At 36.3% G+C, this 22,446-nt stretch overlaps 1 protein-coding gene across 5 annotated transcripts in view; it reads right to left on the bottom strand.

The window, feature by feature from the left end:
* Positions 1-22,446, bottom strand: part of ZCWPW2 (zinc finger CW-type and PWWP domain containing 2) — a 147,885-nt gene that overhangs the window by 58,746 nt on the left and 66,693 nt on the right. The window lies entirely within an intron of this gene.

The following is a 22,446-nucleotide window of genomic DNA, read 5'->3' as shown; positions in this document are numbered from 1 at the left end:
GTACAATCAAACATCTTCAAAGAAACAAAAAATTAAGACTATAATTTATAAAGAATTTTGAATTCCACAATTAGGCTCAACTATGCACTGTATTTTCCAACTAAAGTGGTGTGTACACACCCTGAAGGCTGGAATGTGCCGCCATATCCATCGCTGGTATTGTTTCTCCCAAAGGTACCCATTATTACCAGTTTCTTTCACAGTCTTTCACAGCTACTGTATGGATCTACAAACATTTATGTCATTTGTATGAATATATCTAATTTTACAGAGTGTTGTGAACAGTTACATATACTTTGAGTTTTTCAATTTGTCTTGCAGATTGCTTCGTTTATTGATTGATTTGACATATTCTAAACCCTTGGGATCTACCACTGAAGAAGGTAGATAAAGCTTACCTTCATTCTAGCTAGTGAAACAGATGATCTACAATAAGCATAACAAATAAATAAAACCTACAGTATGTTAATAGGAGGTTACAAGTTCTATGTAATAAAGAAAAGTTAAGGCAAAAAAGTAGGGTAACTCTCATTGAAAAGGTGACATCTGAGCAAAGACGTGAAAGAGGACAGGGAGTTAACCATGTAGATATTCCAAAAAAGAGAACTCCAAGCAGAGAAAAAAAAAATACTCTTAAGGTGGGAGGATACAAGTATATTCAAGAAGCATCGAAGAAACCAAGGTGGCTGAGGCTAAATGAAGAAGGAGAGTAACAGGTAATGAGATCACAAAATTAACAGGGGCCAGATCATGGAGGTCCTTTCAGGCCATTGCAGGGATCTTGCCTTTTATTCTAAAATGGGACCCATTCCATAGTTCTGAGCAGAAAAATAACATTTGATTTGATTCAGTGTTTTAAAACATTCTGATTTTTTATACTATTTATTTATTTATTTATTTATTTATTTATTTATTTATTTATTTAATATCCAAATTAGTTAGCATATAGTGCAACAATGATTTCAGGAATAGATTCCTTAATGCCCCTTACTCATTTAGCACATCCCCCCTCCCACAACCCCTCTAGCAACCCTCTGTTTGTTCTCCATATTGAAGAGTCTCTTATGTTTTGTCCCTCTCCCTGTTTTTATATTATTTTTGCTTCCCTTCCCTGATGTTCATCTGTTTTGTATCTTAACATCCTCATAGGAGTGAAGTCATATGTTATTTGTCTTTTTCTGACTAATTTTGCTTAGCATAATACCCTCTAGTTCCATCCATGTAGTTGCAAATGGCAAGATTTCATTCTTTTTGATTGCTGAGTAATACCCCATTGTATGTATACCACATCTTCTTTACCCATGCATCCATCGATGGACATGTGGGCTCTTTCCATACTTTGGCTACTGTTGATAGTGCTGCTATAAACATTGGGGTGCATGTGCCCCTTTGAAACAGCATATCTGTATCCCTTGGATAAATACCTAGTAGTGCAATTGCTGGGTTGTAGGGTAGTTCTATTTTCAATTTTTTGAAGAAGCTCCAAACTGTTTTCCAGAGTGGCTGCACCAGCTTGGGTTCCCACCAGCAGTGCAAAAGAGATCCTCTGTCTCTGCATCCTTGCCAACATCTGTTGTTGTCTGGGTTGTTAATGTAAGTGTGAGGTGGTATCTCATTGTGGTTTTGATTTGTATTTCCCTGGTGATGAGTGATGTTGAGCATTTTTTCATGTGTCGGTTGGCCATCTGGATGTCTTCTTTGGAGAAGTGTCTATTCATGTCTTTTGCCCATTTCTTCACTGGATTATTTGTTTTTTGGGTGTTGAGTTTGATAAGTTCTTTATAGATTTTGGATACTAATCCTTTATCTGATATGTCATTTGCAAATATCTTCTCCCATTCCGTCAGTTGCCTTTGTTTTGCTCATTGTTTTCTTCATTGTGCAGAAGCTTTTTATTTTGATGAGGGCCCAGTAGCTCATGTTTGCTTTTGTTTTCCTTGCCACTGGAGACCTGTTGAGTAACAAGTTGCTTCAGCCAAGGTCAAAGACTTTTTCCTGCTTTCTCCTTGAGGATTTTGATGGCTTCCTGTCTTATGTTTAGGTCTTTCATCCATTTTGAGTTTAGTTTTGTGTAAGGTATAAGAAAGTGGTCCAGGTTCATTTTTCTGCATGTTGCTGTCCAGTTTTCCCAGCACCACTTGCTGAAGAGACTGTCTTTATTCCATTGGATTTTCTTTCCTGCTTTGTCAAAGATTAGTTGGCCATATGTTTGTGGGTCCATTTCTGGGTTCTCTATTGTTACATTGATCTGAGTGTCTGTTTTTGTGCCAGTACCATACTGTCTTGATGATTACAGCTTTGTAATACAGCTTGAAGTCCGGGATTGTGATGCCTCCTGCTTTGGTTTTCTTTTTCAAGATTGCTTTGGCTATTCGGGGTCTTTTCTGGTTCCATACACATTTTAGGATTGTTTGTTTTAGCTCTGTGAAGAATGCTGGTGTTATTTTTATAGGGATTGCATTGAAAATGCAGATTGCTTTCGGTAGTATTGATATTTTAACACTATTTGTTCTTCCTCTCCAGGAGCATAGGATATTTTCCCATTTTTTTGTGTCTTCTTTAATTTCTTTCATAAGATTTCTATAGTTTTCAGTGTATAGATTTTTCACCTCTTTGGTTAGATTTATTCCTAGGTATTTTATGGTTTTTGGTGTCATTCTGATTGTTTTGACCAAAATAAACTATACAAAGGCATGTAGATATAAGATTACCAGTAATAACCTAGGCAAGAAATGATGGTGGTATAGACCAGGATAGTGGCAGCCATTGTGGTGAAAAGTGGTAGGATTCTGGACATAATTTGAAGTTACAGCAAAATAAATTTCTTGACCCACTGAAAATTGGGTGTGAGAGAAGCAGAAGATGACCCTACGGCTTTTGGACTGAACTAGCAGAAGGATGAACTTTGCTGTCAAGTGAGAAGAAGGCTGTCAAGGAAGTGAGATTCTGAGGGGGAAGATCAAGAGTTCAGACCTGTTGGTACAAGATGTCTATTGTGACATCCAAGTGGAGATACCAAGTAAGAGTGTGGTAAGGAAATTCAGGAGAGAAATGAGAACAGCAGATAATATTTATGAATCATACACACACACACACACACACACACACAGAATTTAAAGCCAAGAAACTGGATGACATAACCAAAGTAACGAGGAAACAGATGAAGGTATATCCACACACGTGCTTTGTATGTGCCTTTATTTATTTGACAAATGCCCTAGCTATGAACATTTAAGCTATTTCTAATATTATGTAATTTGAAACAATGCTTTAATAAAAAAAATTTGTGCATATATCACTTTTCCCATGTGAAAGTGTAAGAAGAGTAAATTCCTAGATGTTGAATTACCAGGTTTGAAGGTGTATTTTAAATTTTGGAACTGTGAATTCACTCTTGAATGAGATGGTCACAATTTACAATGCCACAAACAGAATGTTTCCTCACACCCTGGAGAAGACTTCTGTGACCACACTTTCAGATCTCTGTCAATATTTTAAGAGAAATACAGTATTTTTTATTATCATTTTCATTTCTCAAATTTAGTAATTATGAGAAACTTTTAATATTTTTCCAACTTTACTGAGGTACAATTGCCATATAACTATGCAAATTTAAGGAGCACAACATAATAATTGGATACCTGTGTATCTTGTAAAATTACTACCATAATAGAGTTAGTTAACACCTCCATCAACTCACACAATAACTCGTGTGTGTGTGTGTGTGTGTGTGGTGAGAACATTTAAGATCTGCTTTTTTTTTTCAACTTTCAAATACATAATACAGTATTTTTTTTTTAATTTTTTTTAACATTTATTTATTTTTGAGACAGAGAGAGACAGAGCATGAACGGGGGAGGGGCAGAGAGAGAGGGAGACACAGAATCGGAAGCAGCCTCCAGGCTCTGAGCCATCAGCCCAGAGCCTGACGCGGGGCTCGAACTCACGGACCGCGAGATCTTGACCTGAGCCAAAGTCGGACGCTCAACCGACTGAGCCACCCAGGTGCCCCACATAATACAGTATTATTAACTTTAGTCACCATGTTGTACATTAGATCCCAGATCTTATTCATCAATTTTTCACATTTTTAAAAGCCATTTATGTTTTCTTTTCTACAAGTGACTGTTCAAGTCCTGTGTTAATATTTATATAGGTCTTTTTCTTATTGGTTTATAAGAGTCTTGTATAAATTAAAAAAGTAATACACTGTTACATGTATTGCAAGTACCTTTTCCTGTTGACAGTTAATTTTTTAGATATATTTGTATTTTCATTTTGTTCATTTAAATCTTTCATCCTTCTAGCACTAATTTGTGTGTAAGTTATGAGGTATAGCTTCTACTTTGTGTTTTTCCCAAGTAGCCATTGGTACCCATACAATTTATTAATAATACAACTTTAATTATTTGAATATAATCTTAACCACTAACTATATTTCCAAGTACTTTGGAGTCTATTTTTGGACTTTATATTGTTCTATTTATCTGTCAAATCACTGTTAGCACGAAACTGCTTTATCTAATGGGGCTTTATTATAATTTTGTATTTTATAGGCCTACTTCCCTCTTCTATGTTTAATTTTCCTATACATTTTAGCATTCATCTTAAGCCCTTTTTTAAAATTGAGATTACATTAAAAATAATTTAGGGAGAATTGACATCTTTCCATATTAAATTTTCTAAACCAAAAAGAGGATTATATCTTTCCGTTTACTTAGGTTTTATTTTCTGTCTCTTAGTAGCATTTTGAAGTTGTATTCACATAGCTCATACATATGCTTCTTAAGCTTATTCTAGTGTGTTATGTATGTTTTTTTGCTATTATAAATGGGAACTTTTATCCATTCATATTTTCACACTGGTTGCCTCTGTATACTAATTTTATAACTGCCATATAATTGAATTTTCTTATTGTTTAAAATAGTTTTTAGATTTGAGTTCCATGGGTTTTCCAAGTAAACAATTATCTACTAATAATGATAATCTTGCTTTTTTTCTTTCCTGTATATGTACTTTGGCTCCTTTCTTTGGCTAATTATATTAGCCAATTCTACCAGGACAATTACATAATTGTAGTAATCTTACATACTTTTAAAAACCCAAATTTCCTACCAGAACAACCAATGTCTTCTCTAATTAAAATAGAACTTTCAGTTGAATGAGTTCATGTATTTTTCAAGACATGCAGAAGTGATTCACGTTTATTTAAATAGACTTCTTCTGCAGAAGCTACCAAAAAGAAATGTTTATTTGTAATCACCTTCATATACTAAACTGTTTAATACATTATCATAATCTTTCAACTGGAATTTGTCAAGAAAGGGCTTCTGGATTGACGAGAAAGAAATAAAGACACAGCATTTCACCAAACATAATAGATTCATTCCATACACTAATTACCAGGGCAAAATTTGTAAAGGATGAATGAACATCATGCTTGAATGAATTATAGTAATAACACTGTGATTAGGTTCAATATTAAAATACTATAGTATTTAATGAGATAAATCTTCAACTTGAAGGTTTACATTTTAGACAAAATTCAGCAAAGGAAACAATTCTATTTTGAATAAGCCTAAACTAAGGCAAAAACTACCTTTTCCTGGTTTTTTTAAGAAAAAAAAATTTTTTTAAACAAAGATAATCTTTTAAAGGCATGAAAACATTTAAATTTACCATTGCAGCCAAAAGTCAAGTAAGATAATTAGATTAACAAAGAGTTTTTCAAGACCAAGTGGTATTGAAAATAGGATTCAAACTCAAGCAGAAAGTAACTGCCATTCAAACTCACTCTATCAACTGCAACGTGGAGGTGTTTAACACTTGACTGAAATCTACAGCAACTCTTGTGACTTTCCTGATAACTCTCGGATAATAAAATGTCCCAGAGTTACTTACTTAGTTCCCTGAAATTCAAAAACTACAATGTCTACTTGCATGTAAGAAACAAAATTCCAAAACTGCATTTGAAGTTAAAGCTTCTGTTCCTCCTCAAGCTAGGGACATACTGTAGGCTGAAGTGGTCCTCCTTTTCCTCCATGTGTTTCTCTTTCTCTCCCCACATCTTCTGGCTTCTCTGGGATTGAAAAGATTTGGTGTGGAGAATGGAAGAGAAATTGCAATAAATATTTTTGACTGCTACATAGCAGTTTGGGGTTGGTGCTTTCTAGGCTTAAAGCATTTTTTTTATTGTGGGGTGCTTTGTGGGTTTTTGGAGAATGTTTTCTACCAACTAGGAACAACTTCCCTGACAGAGGAGATCTTTCTTGAGCTGGCTGCTTTCAATCAACCCCCTACCCCATTACCACTTTTCCTGTATTGCTCAGTCTAGATTTCACGGGAACAGGAAGCCATCTTTATTTTTTTTAATTTTTATTTTTTTTTCAGTATATGAAATTTATTGTCAAATTGGTTTCCATACGACACCCAGTGCTCATCCCAAAAGATGCCCTCTTCAAAACCCATCACCCACCCTCTCCTCCCTCCCACCCCCCATCAACCCTCAGTTTGTTCTCAGTTTTATTTAAGAGTCTCTTATGCTTTGACTCTCTCCCACTCTAACCTCTTTTTTTTTTTTCCTTCCCCTCCCCCATGGGTTTCTGTTAAGTTTCTCAGGATCCACATAAAGTGAAAACATATGGTATCTTTCTCTGTATGGAGGAAGCCATTTCTAGAAGACCCTTCTAAAATGACTACTCGGGGTGCCTGGGTGGCTCAGTCGGTTAAGTGTCCGACTTCGGCTTAGATCATGGTCTTACAGTTTGTGGGTTCAAGCCCCGCGTCGGGCTCTGTGCTGACAGCTCAGAGCCTGGAGCCTGCTTCAGATTCTGTGTCTCCCTCCCTCTCTGCCCCTCCCCTGCTCACACTCTGTCTCTCTCAAAAATAAATAAACATTAAAAAAAATTAAAATGACTACGATTCTTTTTCCCATGTTGCCTGCATCCTCTCTCCCCCAAACCACGGGAATGCTGGCCATTCTCAGTGCCTCTAGATCTTTTCATTCTGTTGCTAGACCTGATAACCAGGCACTCTCACTCAGATTTCTCAGAGGAAAGCACCAGTATGTTGTGTTGCTCAAGCTCAAGAGTACACACATCATGCTCTCAAAAAATCCCTCATACAGGAAAATGAACATCTTTCCTTTTCACAAGATGGGTAGTGAGGAGGTATAGGGAAAATGTCATAGAATATCATTACTTTCTCCAAAGAAACTCCTGTATGTTCAACCTCAAACCTTTTATATCCTTGCATAAATTAGGCAAAGGGCTGCCAAGCCAGTTTTAGCCCCTCCTTTGCAATGTGAAAGTCTTGTACCTTAGTTTGCAATGTGAAAACAGTTATTTTTGTCTTCATCTTTTGTAGTCTTAAAGACTTAATGTATTTCACTAAAACCTGAATATATTTTAATGTTAAAAATTCCAAATTTTCTCCCACCCCAAAACAAACAAAACACAGAAAAGTTTTCAAATATACTTGTTTAAGAAGGAAATTTTAAATGCAGCTCTTTAGCAAACTTTCAAGGTGCTGCTAACAGCTTATAAAGTGAAGGATTAAGATCAATAACTTTACATAAGATCATAGAAAGGACAGGACATCTTCAAATCCCAGTAAATTCTATGATGCAAAGACAGAATATCAATTCCTTTGTTACGTTTATATTACTGTGGCAACTTGAGGTTTATCAATCAATTTATTAAATTTAGGGTGAAGGGGAAAAATAAGTAATCATAGAGGAAAAGAAGTAATCATCATGGAAAGAAAAGGAAGACTCACAGTCTAAAAATTTGTGTGAATTTATGAATGTAAATAAGAGATTCTTGATAGATGTATTCTTGGTGGATGAATAAACATGTAAATATTTGGAGTAAGGATGAGGTTTGAGACTCTCACAGATGGTTAGACAAGGAAGACAGTACCTGTGTCTGGGAAAATTCCCAGCTATGTCCAAAACTGAAAAGGTTGTAAGGTACTGTTTTATATGATCTTGTTTCAATTGAGTGTTATTGGCTGACTGAAAGGACTTAATATCATTTTTACATTTCCCAGGATTTGAGGAAGAAATTGAATGTCCCTTTTCATTGAATAAGGTTTGTGCTATCACCACATACTAGTATGGAGTGGCAGAGTCAAAGAAAATAATGTATTTGTGCCTGTTCACCCAGGAAGGCCAGAGGACTGAAATCTGCAATCCAGCAGAAATTCGTATCTTTTGTCCCTTTGTATTTTAAGATTGCTTCCCCACCTATGAGTTATTCAAAGTATAAAAACCTGAAGCTGTAAGCAGGATAAATCTTATGCTTCAAACTTGAATGTGTAAGCAGTGTTCCATTACCAATTTTTGCTAAATAAAAATCAATGTAATATCCCACATCCAACAAGGATAAGAAATTTGATCTCAGGCATTTGGGAGCCACCCCTTACTTTCCTTAGGTTCCTATAAATTGGAAAGAAATATATGATGCCTGAAGAGTGAAGACAGATCATTACTCTACAACCCATAGTGGTTTCAAGAATAACAACATTGTTGTTCCAGTCCCTTGAAGTCAGACAGTCTAACAGCTTCTTTGCCACGCTGAGGCAAAAGAAGCTTTTTGGAAGTTGGGAACCTTGATGGCATGAGTTCAGCATCCCTCTGGGTGACACAGTGCCATTTTCCTCTGAGGTACTGCCGCTGCCCAGGGCACTGACAGACTTTGTCCTCTTCCAAGTCGGAGAGGCTCTTCTCTGCACAGATGCCCTTGCCCGTCCCTCTCAGAGGCACTGACTTCTCTGTACCCAGTCCACCCTTCCCACCCTTGAGGGACTCAGGTCAGGAAGACAGGCAAGCTCTGCTTTTGATCTCTACAACAGAAAATTCCCCTGAGACAGGGGAGCACCAGGGGCCTGACTACCTTTTAGAATAAATGAAATGGGAAGACACAATCAAAACAAGTATTATCAACCACCCATTGGTGTTTGGTTGGCTGTGGGGAAGAATTTCTTCGCTAAGGGACTTTGAGTATTAGAATAGATAGGTCCTCCTCCCTCCTCTCCCCTTGGCACCCTGCTTCCTTATCCCCCCTATTACTTTCCCTTCACTTTCCCCCACAGCACTCATCAACAACTAACATACCTTCTTATCTTTCATTATTGTCATTTATTTGTTTACTATGGGTCTTACCCTATTAATTTAAGTCTCATGAGGGCATTTGAATTTTGTCTGTTTTATTTACATCTGAGCCTAGAAGAGTCACAAACAACAGGAGCTCAGTAAGTGTTATTAAAAATAGATTTTTTTTTTTTGTTCAGGGTGGCATTGATACAATCCAGTCAGAAAATTGGAGATGAAAATGAAAGGCTACTATATTTTAATCCTGAATTATGTGATTAACCCTAGAAAAGGAGAAGAAAAATTTATAAACATGATAACTATCAAAGACAATACAGAACTTCAGTTTTTATACAGAATTCAGATCTGTAAAATATTTCATGGGCCCATTGATTTAGCCCATGATATTAGTAGTATATTTTTTCTTAGGAAAAAGAGTGTGTCTAATTTCAAGTCCTTTAAATATGCAAAAACTCGTACCTAATTTTAAAACTAAAGTAATTCAATCAAATGATTTTTAATGTGACCTATGTTGGGGAGGGTAGAGTCTCACTACAATTCTGTAGATACAACAGTAACATCTATGATCCAAAATTATCATTCTGGTTATATCAATATTAAAGTTAACTGCAAAATAAGTACTTATAATTTAGAAAATGTATTTTTTACACACAACGTTCAGCATATATTAAAGACCTGAAAAACTAGAATCATAGGTACTTAGCCTACTTTATTGAGCTTCATAAATTCACTGGAATGACTTCACATATTGACCATTACTTTAAGTTATGTCTTACATAATATGTCTTTAGAAACATAAGGATATAATTCATACATTTCATAATCTAAAAAAATACAAAATGATTTTCCTTTGGGATGCATCTCCACTAAATGTTTGGGGATCAACACTACTGCCTATTCTAAGGTATTCTGCCTAGTGATTTACGTTAATTGCTGCTATTTATACATTCAAACTTGCAGTGCAGCTCGCTGACTCTAACCATGCGTTGCCCTGATGCATGGTTCTATTTACTATCTCACCAAAGCTATCGCTCTTCTCCTCTGTTGGGAAGATTGTTTTCACTTACAGCAATTCAGTAGAAAGTTAATCACAAGGATATCTTGTCCTCCTTAAATTGGATTTCTCCAAAAGCAACCAGTAATCCAGACAGTAAGAACATTCCTGTTCCTTGGATGCACACTAGAAGACGGTCAGTCACAGCACACCCACGTGCATCACACACTCCTTGGCTTCCTAATACCCTCCACTCTCATCTCTCATCTTTAACATAGGTTCATAGAATCTTCATATAATCAACTCTGGATTATTTAGACAGTTTATTCCAATTTTTGAACACCAGAAGCAAATACTGCTTTCGAGATCTTATTAATTTATTGTTTACTCTAAGTTTCCAAAGACATAAATAGGAATTTTGCTTACTCTAATTCAGCAGGGTTTTAAGATGAAAATAATTTATGTCCCCCACTCCCCACACTAACGTTAAGTGTGAACTAGCTAGATTGACAAAAAAAAAAGTTCTAGTTCTGTTTAGTCTGATCCTTTACAGAGATCTGAGAGACTATGTATCACACCTGAGAGATAATACTGAGAATGCAAAGAATACTAGGGGAGAAATTAGGAAGAAAGAATAAGGAAATCTGAGAGTCAATTAAAGTACGATTCCATTACTTGGCTTGAAATATTGGGAAATATTACCAAATATAACCAAAACAGGAACTGAGTATTCCTTGCAATGCTGGGTATAGAGGGAGGGGTAGGAAGCCAAGCAGTTTAAAATAGTCTGAATCGAAAATGAAAAAATTGCAGGCTATGATATAAACTTTTTATTAACATATATTTACTAACATAATGTCTACTTATTTAGATATTGAATATATAAGTTCTTTTCCTATTAGGATAGACAACTACTATATGCTGTGGTTATTATTTTTTTTAAGAAGTCTCAGTCTGACACTTTAGGCTGGTCTATTATTTACACTGACATCCTTCTGAAAACAATTTTTATACAAACAATACATCGGTCATTTAGTGTGATGGACCTGAAATCAGATTTTGAGAGGAGAGAAAAAGTCTTAAGAGGGCCCCAGCTGTCATTGCAGGGAGAAAATCAACCACCACCAAAGGACAGAAACTATTTAAAGGGACAGGGGGGTCTAACATCACAATTTTGCTAAAGATTTGTCTGGCTTGTTTAGCACCACAAACTCATAAACACATTTACACATTTCACACACACACACACACACACACACACACACACTAAAAATATACATTTTGGCGGTGCCTGGGTGGCTCAGTCAGTTAAATGTCTGACATCAGCTCAGGTCATGATCTAATGGTTTGTGAGAGTTCAAGCACCACAGTAGGCTGTCTGCTGCCAGCACAGAGCCTGTTTTGGATTCTCTGTCCCCCTCTCTGTCTGCCCCTCCCCCACTTGCTCTGTCTCTGTCTCTCTCTCTCTCTCTCTCTCTCTCTCCCTGTCTCTCAAAATAAACTTAAAAAAATAACATTTTCATAAACACCTTCTTTAGCTAATTCTAATAAAGATAGAAAGTAGGCATGATTTGGTATGCTACTGAAGATTAGAAGCAGATAGAAAGTAGGTAAGATAACCTGCTATATAGTGGTTCTTCAGATTCACCAAGGAACTATATAGATTCACAGAACACTCCCCAGTATGTAGGTTCAGGAATAGCTAGATAGATATGCACACACGTGTGTGTATTTTTTATCCTAGTTTTTTTTTTTTTTTTTTTTTTTTAATTTATTTTTGGGATAGAGAGAGACAGAGCATGAACGGGGGAGGGGCAGAGAGAGAGGGAGACACAGAATCGGAAACAGGCTCCAGGCTCCGAGCCATCAGCCCAGAGCCTGACGCGGGGCTCGAACTCACGGACCGCGAGATCGTGACCTGGCTGAAGTCGGACGCTTAACCGACTGCGCCACCCAGGCGCCCCTATCCTAGTTTTATTGAGAAATAATTAACACCCATCACTGCAGAAGTTTAAGGTACGCTGCAGGATGTTTTGCTTTACATATATCGTGAAATGGTTACCGCAATAGGTTCGGCTAATATCCATCTTCTCATATAGATACAATAAAAAGAAAAGAAAGAAGAAAAAAATTGTTTTCCATATGATGAGAACTCTCAGGATTTACTCTCTTAACAACTTTCCTATAAATCACACAGCAGTGTTAGCTACAGTCATCATGGTGTACCTTATAACCCCTAGTACTTACTGATCTTCTAGCTGGAAGTGTGTACCCTTTGACTCCCTTCTTCAGTTCCTTCCCCCCACCCTCCACTTCTGATAACCACAAATGTGATCCCTTTTTCTGAGTTTGTTGTTGTTTAGATTCCATATGTAGGTGAGGTCATATAGTATTTGTCTTTCTCTGTCTGACTTATTTCACTTAGCATAATTCTTTCAAAGTCTATTCATGTTGTCACAAATGGTAGAAGGTCCTTATCTTTTTTAATGGCTCAATAACAAAGAACAGTAATGTTTTTAAAGAGCTCTATGGGATAATGTGATACTGAGCAATTTTGGGAACCAACAGTAGAGTATAAAACAAAAACAAAAACAAAAAAACAAAAACACAAATCCTGGCATCAAGTACCGATGTGTGTATTAAATGATAACCAATTACTTCTAAGGTTACAAGAGAATAAAATAAATACTAAGCTTTAATGACAGCCATGGAGAGGTTCTAAATCTGTGGCCAGGAATCAATACACTAAACATGAAGAAAAAAGCTTTTACACCTTTGTCAAACTTTGTAAAGTTCTGGTTTATGGTTAAGTTAATTAATCAAGTAGGTTGAATTAACAGCATGATATCAGTAAGAAGGACTTTGGGATACTCCAGTTTACAGATGATAGCTTATTATAAATTTGGTATGCTACTGAAGATTAGAAGCAGATGGCTCAATATAAATGTCAAGAAGGTTGACATATAATGTAAAAACCTGGAGTTTGTAATCAGAAGACCTAGGCTTCAGTCCCAGTTCTGTTGCTGTGTGATCTCAGGCAAGTCACTTAACCTAAGCTTCAACTTTCTTAACAATGAATGAAGATCACATGCGATAGTGTATGTAAAAAGTACTTTATAAAATGTAAAGCATTTTTCGAATGTCCATTAGTAATGTCATAAGTGATGAGAACATAAATATTTATCATTTGGTCTATGCAATCCGAGAAAATGAGATAGGAACTCTATTCACAGTAGGGAGGAGTTGACTGAGTATATGTTTTATTTCCGTTGGAGTTCTATTAAAGAGTCTGTTACTAATTAAAAAATTTTTTTGATGTTTTTATTTTTGAGAAGGAGAGAGACAGACAGACAGACAGGCAGAGAACACGTTGGGGAGGGCCAGAGACAGACAGAGGGAGACACAGAATCTGAAGCAGGCTCCACGCTCTGAGCTGTCAGCACAGAGCCCGATGCATGGCTCGAACTCATGAACCATGAGATCATGACCTGAGCTGAAGTCGGACGCTTAACCAGCTAAGCCACCCAGGCACCTCTATTATTAATTTTTTAAGTTACTAATTTAATCAATGCTTCTGTAGTATTAGGTGTCAAGTACAGTTTTAAGCACTTTACAAACAACTCATTTTAACTTCTTAACAAGCTCAGGAGGTGGGTACTATTGTTATCTTCATTTTACAAAAGAGGAAACTGAGGCACTGAGTTTAGAACTTGCCCAAGCTCATATAGCTAGTAAGTGACAGAGCTGGAATTCATACACATCAAGCTCCAGAATTCATGGGCTCTACCACTATAAAATTTTATTTCAATAAAAGGCAAGTCTGTTTCACAAATCTCAAAGACGGTGTTATGAAAAGGCTCATAGCCCATATCATAAGAAATACAGTGTACTGAAAATAACAGAAAACTGCCATCTGGATTTTCTGTATCAGGTCATATTTACACTACTTAGGAAAATTTTTTCTAGGATTATTATCAGTAGTTGAAAACTTAAATCACCATTGAACATATGGTTAAATATTAAATTTTATGTTACATATATTTGATCCCAATTTTTAAAAAGAATCAAAAACTTAAATCAACTTTATTTATTATGTACAGTTTAAAGAATTTTACATATTCTGATTTCAAGTTGTAGACTTTTATTTTGCAAAACTAAGTATATCACTGAGTCTACAGCAAGAGAGTTGCTGTAAATACTGCTATGTAAAATGACAGTATTAGTAACAAATTGTTAGTAATGAAGTATTACTAATATATTGATGAAACAGAGCACAGGAAGCAAAGTGAGCACTGAGCCAATAGATAATTTTTAAGGCCTCTGCTCATCTAAAGCACTGCTCTAGGGGCGCCTGGGTGGCTTGGTCGGTTAAGCGTCCAACTTCGGCTCAGGTCATGATCTCACGGTCCGTGAGTTCGAGCCCTGCGTCGGGCTCTGTGCTGACAGCTCAGAGCCTGGAGCCTGTTTCAGATTCTGTGTCTCCCTCTCTCTCTGCCCCTCCCCTGTTCATGCTCTGTCTCTCTCTGTCTCAAAAATAAACAAACGTTAAAAAAAATTTTTTTTTAAAAATAAAGCACTGCTCTAGCTAGGCTGCCTGTTATAGCTAGGGACATTCAACAGAACTGGGAAAACAGGTTTAAATCAACCAGGAAAATAACATGTGCTTATTTATCCCGGGCTTTAAAAATGCCAGGATTGGTCTAACAGATTTTAAGCAACAGTATGTATGGTTATCAAGACCTGGACCTAAAGGAAAGTTAGTTGGATGCTACTTTCTTTTCTTTTTCTTTTAAGTAGGCTTCACGCCCAGCACAGAGCCCAATGTGGGGCTTGAACTCATGACCCAGCGATCAAGAACTGAGCTGAGATCAAGAGTCGGATACTTAACCAACTGATCCACTCAGATGCACCATATCAGAAGGAATATTTTAGAAAATTATTCGTTAAATAGAAATCCACATTATTTCATGTGTTCCTTCAACCTTATGGGGATGGCCAGATCAAAATGATAGTAAAAGTCTGTTGGTTCAGACTGAGCCACCCAGGCATCCTGGTTGTGATTTTCTGCCCCACATTTGCTTGTTTATTTTTAATAGAATATGTTTATGGGAAAACAATAGTTGTATTTATTACAAACAGATGCCCAGATTCTGCTTCATGATAGAATCACAAAAGCAGGTGGGAGTTCTAGAAGAGGATGGCTAAATATGTGATGCAGAATCAGCACATATTCTGGGAGCTAAACAAATGGTAAGTATGTGGTAATTCCGAAATTTATTTTCAAAGTTAGTTCAATCAGTATTGTTTAGGGTTTAGCAATAATGGGTTTTGTCTGAGTCATAGACTGGCCCTGGCTTTTGGCTAGAAGATGTGATACAATTAATCAATATGTGGGGGAATTTTTTAAAAACAATGAAAAAAGAAAGTTAATAGATCAATTGTAGACTTTCAGTTATATGATTATGAGTTTTGAACTTCACAATTCCCTAATGGAAGAATGTACCAAAAAGTTACTCCACTACTATTTACTAATTTAAGAACATCAACCTAAAAGACTGATTTTATTTATTTTACATTTTTTAATGTTTGTTTATTTTTTGAGAAAGAGACAGACAGAATGCAAGTGAGGGAGGGGCAGAGAGAGAGGGAGACACAGAATCTGAAGCAGGCTCCAGGCTCTGAGTTGTCAGCACAGAGACCGACACGGGGCTCAAACCCACAAACCATGAGATCATGACCTGAGCCAAAGTTAGACATTCAACCAAATGAGCCACCCAGGCACCCTAAAGACTCATTTTAAAGCAGGCTTACTAATAAGGGATATGACTCTGAAGGCAATTTAGTAAGCCTCATATTTTGGCTTATGAACAATGATCTGACTCTGATTTCTTTAACAGAAACTAAACACTTCTAGAAAATTGAGAAAGCTATATATTGGAATTTCCTAGAAAAGATTACTACTGTTCCAGTGAAGAGTCAATATGAGAAACCTAGGTGATACTTAATACATTTTTCATGCATTTGATGATGGGAAAGGTAGCCACTTGTTCTATCCTTTATAATCTGAGTATAAAGTTGGTCATATTATTTGAATTTGGACTTTTTAACTTCAGTAGAAGTTCACAGCTATCTAAATTCATAAGAGATGAAGTCGGAAGATGACAGAGGTGAATTCAAGAATTTATTTGGAGCAGCAAAGTCAGCATACATAAATGTGAGTGAATCAAAAAGCAGAATAGAGATAGGGAAAGAAACTGGTTTCATTCAGTTGCAAAGAACATGAAAGATAATATTTCCTATTCTCCTTCCAAATTCCATCAAACAAATCCAAAGTATTCTCAAGACATTGCTGATATTGGGGACTATTCACTCACCAAGGAGTCAGATTAAGAAGGCTCTAACTTATCTCCTGCTTTCAATATTTCAGAGCACTTCTGTTTATAGTCAACTAGAAAAGCATTGCAGCAATGGCCTCTTTCAGTCATGTGCTAAAGAATTAAAGGATAAGATGATCAATTAGCTTTATTTCCTCCCATTTCTGGGAGCATGTTAGTTGATAAAAAACACTAAAATTGTATCATTTTTCACATATGATCTTAATCAAAAGAAAAGATCTTTTCTCCTATCTTACTGTTCTTGGTATCTTTTTGGTACTCCTTTCTGTAGATGTGGGTTTCTAGGGAAAGGAAATAAATAATTTTAAATGTATACTTCACCTGTAGTTTCAGTGAAGAACATCAACTAATGTTTATTAAAAACCTCCTACAGAGACTACACTAATTGTGATGAGCATTAAGGGATGTATAGAATTGTCAAATCACTATACTGTACACCTGAAACTAATATAACTTTGTAAGTCAACTATGTTTCAATAATAATAATTTAAAAAGAACCTATTACATGACAAGCACTGTGACAAATGTTTTGCATGTATTATCTCAGCCTCTACAGTATCTTTAGGAGGCAGATACCATTATAACCTCCATTTTAAGATGAGGTATGTGGGATTTGTAAAGACTAAGTGACTCGCCTGTAGTCAATCATCTAGTAGGTAACACAGCCAACGTTCAAACCCAAAAAGCCTGGCTCTAGGGCTTGCCCTTTGAACTACTATGACAAGTTAATTTTTTCCCTAATATACATTACTACAAAAGTTTTCTTGGCATATTAGTCACAAATAAGGTCACAGTTATGGAAACATACTCTAATTTTCTTAACCTTTCTCCAGGCCAAGAACTAAAGAATGCTTAGAAAACAAGCACACAAATAAAAAATCTGAATCCAATAATACCAAATTTACAGCAAATTTTATATCAAATATGGAATTCATACAATAAAAACTTCTGAGAATTTGCTTGTTATGCAGATTATTTGCAAGCAGGAACACGGTGCAAAAACACATATAGAGAAACGATCCCCAACTTATGATGGCTCCACTTAGAATTTTTCAACTTTACGATGGTGCAAAATGATACACATTCAGTAGAAATCATACTCTAGGTTTTGAATTTGGACCTCTTCCCGGGCTAGCGATACGTGGTGGATACTTTCTCATGATGCCAGGCAGTGGCAGCAAGCCATAGCTCCTGGTCAGGCCACAATCACTACAGTAAACAACCGGTACATTGACAACCATTCCACACCCATACAACTATGCTTTTTTTCACTTTCAGTATAGTATTCAATTACATGTAATATTCAACACTTTATTATTCACTAGGCTTTGTATTAGATGATTTTGCCCAACTGTGGGCTAATGTAAGCGTTCTGAGCACATTTAAGGTAGGCCACACTAAGCTATGATGTTTGGTAGGCTAGAAATATTAAATACATTTTGGACTCATGATATCTTCAACTTATTATGGTTTTATCAGTATGTAACCACACTGTAAGATGAGAAATATGTGTTTTATACACACACACACACACACACACACACACACACACAATTGATATTACAAATGTAGTTTTCCATGGAGTTAGATCAACAGATTTGCATCCAGTCTTATTCCATTACTCTAAGAGCAAAACACTGCCTGATGATCTAGTTATACACTAATTTGCTAATCCTTATTACAAACTACACTCTTAGAATCTGGATCCTAATAAGCAAAAACACTTGCTCAAGTAGATGTTAATCCATATTCACTTGTTATGATGATTGCAAATGTAATTTGAAAATATCAAGAGTTCTGCTTGGTCACTAGTCCTCCAAAGGGGAACAACAAGGGGCAAACAAAGAGCAAGTCTACCAGAGACTTCCACGATTCAACCTTTTAGAATTAAAAGATGAGAATTTTCCTCATTTTGTAGGCAAATGTGGGGAAAACATTCACAATAAAGCAGGCCACTGCTGATGCATAAGTAAACTGGCATGGTATAGAAAGATAAATAATTTGGACTTTGGAGTTAGACATTGATTCTAATCATTATCTCATCTGTTGGTAGTTGAATGATGTTGGGCTAGACAAGTAGCCTGAATCTTGGTTTCTTTTATATGTCAAATAGTGACAACCTTCATGGGATTGCTATGAGACTTTAAAATTTATATGAAAAGGATCTACTCAACCCACGGCCTATGGCAGAGACTCATTGCATCTTTGCTGTCTGTGGGCTCTTTTAGTCATTGGAGTCATCACAGTTCATGTTGACATCGGAGCCCTTTGTTGGAGGATATTTATTAGACCCAATTTATATTCAATAAATTGATCATCAGTTGGTAAGTTCCACTCATATGTTTATCATTATACAGAAAAGAAATAAACTTACTTTATAAGTTACTACAGGGTAACAAGTTGTGTTATTTCTATTTACAGACTGGAAGATTTAGAGTACTATGATTTTAGTCATTTGGCCAAATTCTTCAGAGTACTGAAATTTCAAAATGGTCCATCTAAAGATACAAGTTACAAAGAACTGGGACATCCTTTGTGCCATCATTAGTGCATTTGTTGGAATAATCCCATGGGCTTAACTAAACAAGGCCTGTATCTTCTTCACTTTGCTTATCTGTCATCTGGTAGGGAGGGGGCAGTAGCAGTCATTCAGGGATCCAGGCTGAGAGAGTAGCAAATCGACATCTCAAACATTTTTGGTCACAGTGCCACGGGGAAAGTGAACTCTGGAAGATGTTGCCCTGCACACATTATGTGCTCAAAAAGGTGGCATTCATCAATTCCACACAACTCACTGGCCCCACTCCACCACAAGTATCAAACATGCAATTCTTTGTAATAGGAGGAGAGAAATCTGGAAATTTTTGGAGAGCACTATTAATGCTACTCCAATTAGGAAACAGAATTAGGAGTTGCAGAGCTCAACTTTAGCAATATGGCATTGCTCCTTGCTCATCTTCCTGGAAAATACAGGCAACTCCATAATATAATGGGTTAATACACAAATGATATCCAAAGACATAGTTGCATACCTACAGGTACACCCTACATACAGTAGTAAGCAGACCACTAAAATATAAAGCCAAAAAAATCCATTCACATCATGGACAAAATAAACCCTTAAATTTTGCATTGGAGCATCATAGCATCAGGGGTGAACTATCTATGTTTTCTTGGCAATATGAAAAACTAGAAAACTGCAGGCCAAGCAATCACTGGTTGGAGTGCATTATTTATGTCCTAGAAAAATTATAATGACTCTATACAACCAATAAGATGGATGATCAACTTAAACCTACTAAAAATTAAATTCAAATTATATATCAGCTTTATCAGCAATATCTATAAATTATGCAGAATGTTGAGTGACAGGAATGACCTTAAAGTCGTGTTCAATCAAACAGATTATTATGGGTTTGACATGTGAACATATGGCAGTAAGCATAATTACCAGGCAAACCAAAGTAAAAGACTAAGCAAAGAAATAGAAGGCAACAGGAAACAGTAAGCCATAACCAAAGTTATATTACTACACTAGTCAAGATAAAGCCGACAAAACTCTGATGGCTCAAGTTGAGAAAATTTAGTCTCTGGCCTACACATTAGATTCATCTGAGGAACTTGAAATTACTGAGGCCTGGCCCTACACCAAGAGATTCTGATCGAAACGCTCCAGAAGAGTAGAGCTCAGGCATTGCTACATTCTTGTTGCTGTTGTCATTTTCTTGTTATTTTGTAAAGCTTTCTAATGCACAGCCAGGCTTCAGAAATGCTAAACTAAGTCATATAGTCTGTCAAGCTAAAAAATAAACTTGCAAATAACGGGTTCTGCAGACATGTATCTACTAAATACAAAAGAACAACATTTGGGTTAATTGGGGAAAGAACTGTATTCTGTGTATCAACTCTTAAAGAAAATAGCCATCTGGCACATGTTCATATTTATTTTAAGTAAGGGGGAAGATGGGTTTCAGCTGTCTATAGAGCTGCTGATTTTATAGTAAATGAAAAAATAACTGTATGAATAAAATAATATAAATTACAAATATACAATCTAAATATTGCCTTCAACTGCTTTCTAAAGTATATCCAGTGTATCTATGAGAAGTTTTATATGTTGGGGAAAAACTTATCCTCTATACCTATCAATAGGCAGTGACAGAGCTCTGTTGTGCTTTCAACGATAAAATTAGTAAGTCAGTGGTCCCATAAATATATCAACCAGGGGAAACTGACTATTCAAAAAAAAATTGACAAACATGAACTAAAAGAGTTAAATTTTTCATAATCTAAAATATAACAATATTTCATTTTCTCACAGGTGCATATAATGTCTTTGTAGGGTTACATATTTCTCTCCCACCTTAACATATACACTGCAATGTAGTCCATATTTAGTGACAACTCTTAAATATTTAATCACCTGTTAAACGAAGCTTATACAAATTAGGATAAAATGATGTTAAAATAATATATGAAATAAGACTTAGTTGGTTATAAATCCTTTGCCAGTTTTAGAAAAAAAAGATAAGACAACTTGTACAATGTGCATCCTCTTCCAATTCTAGAAAAATCTTTAAGAAAGTCCACATTGGCTACTATACAGTATCTTTCACGTGAGTGACCTTTTTTATGGAGGAAGGGCTGTGAACTTAATATCTGGATCAATGTGGTATAGTGTAGAGACAGAATATGATGCTATGGGAGCTCCAGTGAAGAAAGAACCATTAAAATATTAAATTTCTGGGAAGTCTAGACAAGAGAACTGTAGGTTGGGGCTAATACTATCTCCATCTCCCAGGGACAGGGAAATCTCAGCTATCCCTGGATAATACATAGATTGAAATTATTCTTTTTCAACCAATTTCTCATATGTAACATTTTTGTTTACCATTTTTCTACCTTGGTTGGCAGGGTTTCTGGAGTCAACCTCCTTCATTTCTGTTTCTTGAGTAGTTTGGGGCAATGAGGCTTCAATATGAGTCTTCCCATCCTGCTAAGTGGAGATCCTTAGATAGGCAGGAGTGGGGAATCAGAGCACAAAGGAATAATCTGACTTGTGCCAGCTGAATTAGGTAGAAGGGAATTAAAATTTTAGCCTTGAATGAAGAGACCCACAGAGAAAGTCACCCCTATTATTATCAGCTCCAAGGGAACAAGAAAAAGATACAGACAAAAAGAGTGAGACACACACACACACACAAGAGCATGTAGGAGAGGTACCCTGAGTGACAGTAGAGAAGAGAACTGCCCAAGCCTGTGGGCACCCAATGGGTTATCTACCTAGAGTACCTGGCTAGCTGGGAGACTGGGGGAAGGAAAAGGGGAAATGAATACTTTATTTTTCTCTGTTCTCATCCTTGTATTAGGGGTCTGCTTAATTTAAGGAGCCCTGAATTGATGGTCTTTGCCGAGAATTTCCAAGTTTGCTTTAATGCTTTCAGAAAGTTAAAAACTTCTGGCTCCTGATGCTTGAGTTTAGCTTTGTTTAGCATCAGATTTTTTTCCTTGTCCCAGGGATTAATGGTATGCTCACTGGAATCAACTTAAATTAATCCTCACAGAATTCAAATCTTGAGAGAAATATTAGTTGAGACAATTTAAAAATTCACTTCTAGTTTTCACTTATATTTAAATATAATTTCTTAAGAATGCCTTGCTCTTTACCATATTGTCAAATGTCTAAGATTCTAAGGCCTCCTTCATGAGAGCTAGCAGGTTTTCCCGTCCTTTAGGAAAGGGGAGAAGGGCACAGAAGGGAGAACAATTCTTCCTGTCTTCTGTGGTTGCCAGGAGAAGTGGCTAGGAACACATCCAAAACGTCAAAGCAGAGAAGGTGCCTCACATTAAGATGACTGACTCACAACTACCATGGAATGAATGTATGTATGTTATTTCAAGCTTAAATATTTTTATTAAAATGGCCTTCCATTCCAGTTTCTTTC

Source organism: Panthera onca, chromosome C2 (genome assembly GCF_046562875.1).
Source record: "Panthera onca isolate mPanOnc1 chromosome C2, mPanOnc1 haplotype 2, whole genome shotgun sequence".
Classification (NCBI taxonomy): domain Eukaryota; kingdom Metazoa; phylum Chordata; class Mammalia; order Carnivora; family Felidae; genus Panthera; species Panthera onca.
The sequence above is the reverse complement of the archived record's forward strand: the minus strand, read 5'-3'. Positions and strand labels throughout refer to the sequence as shown.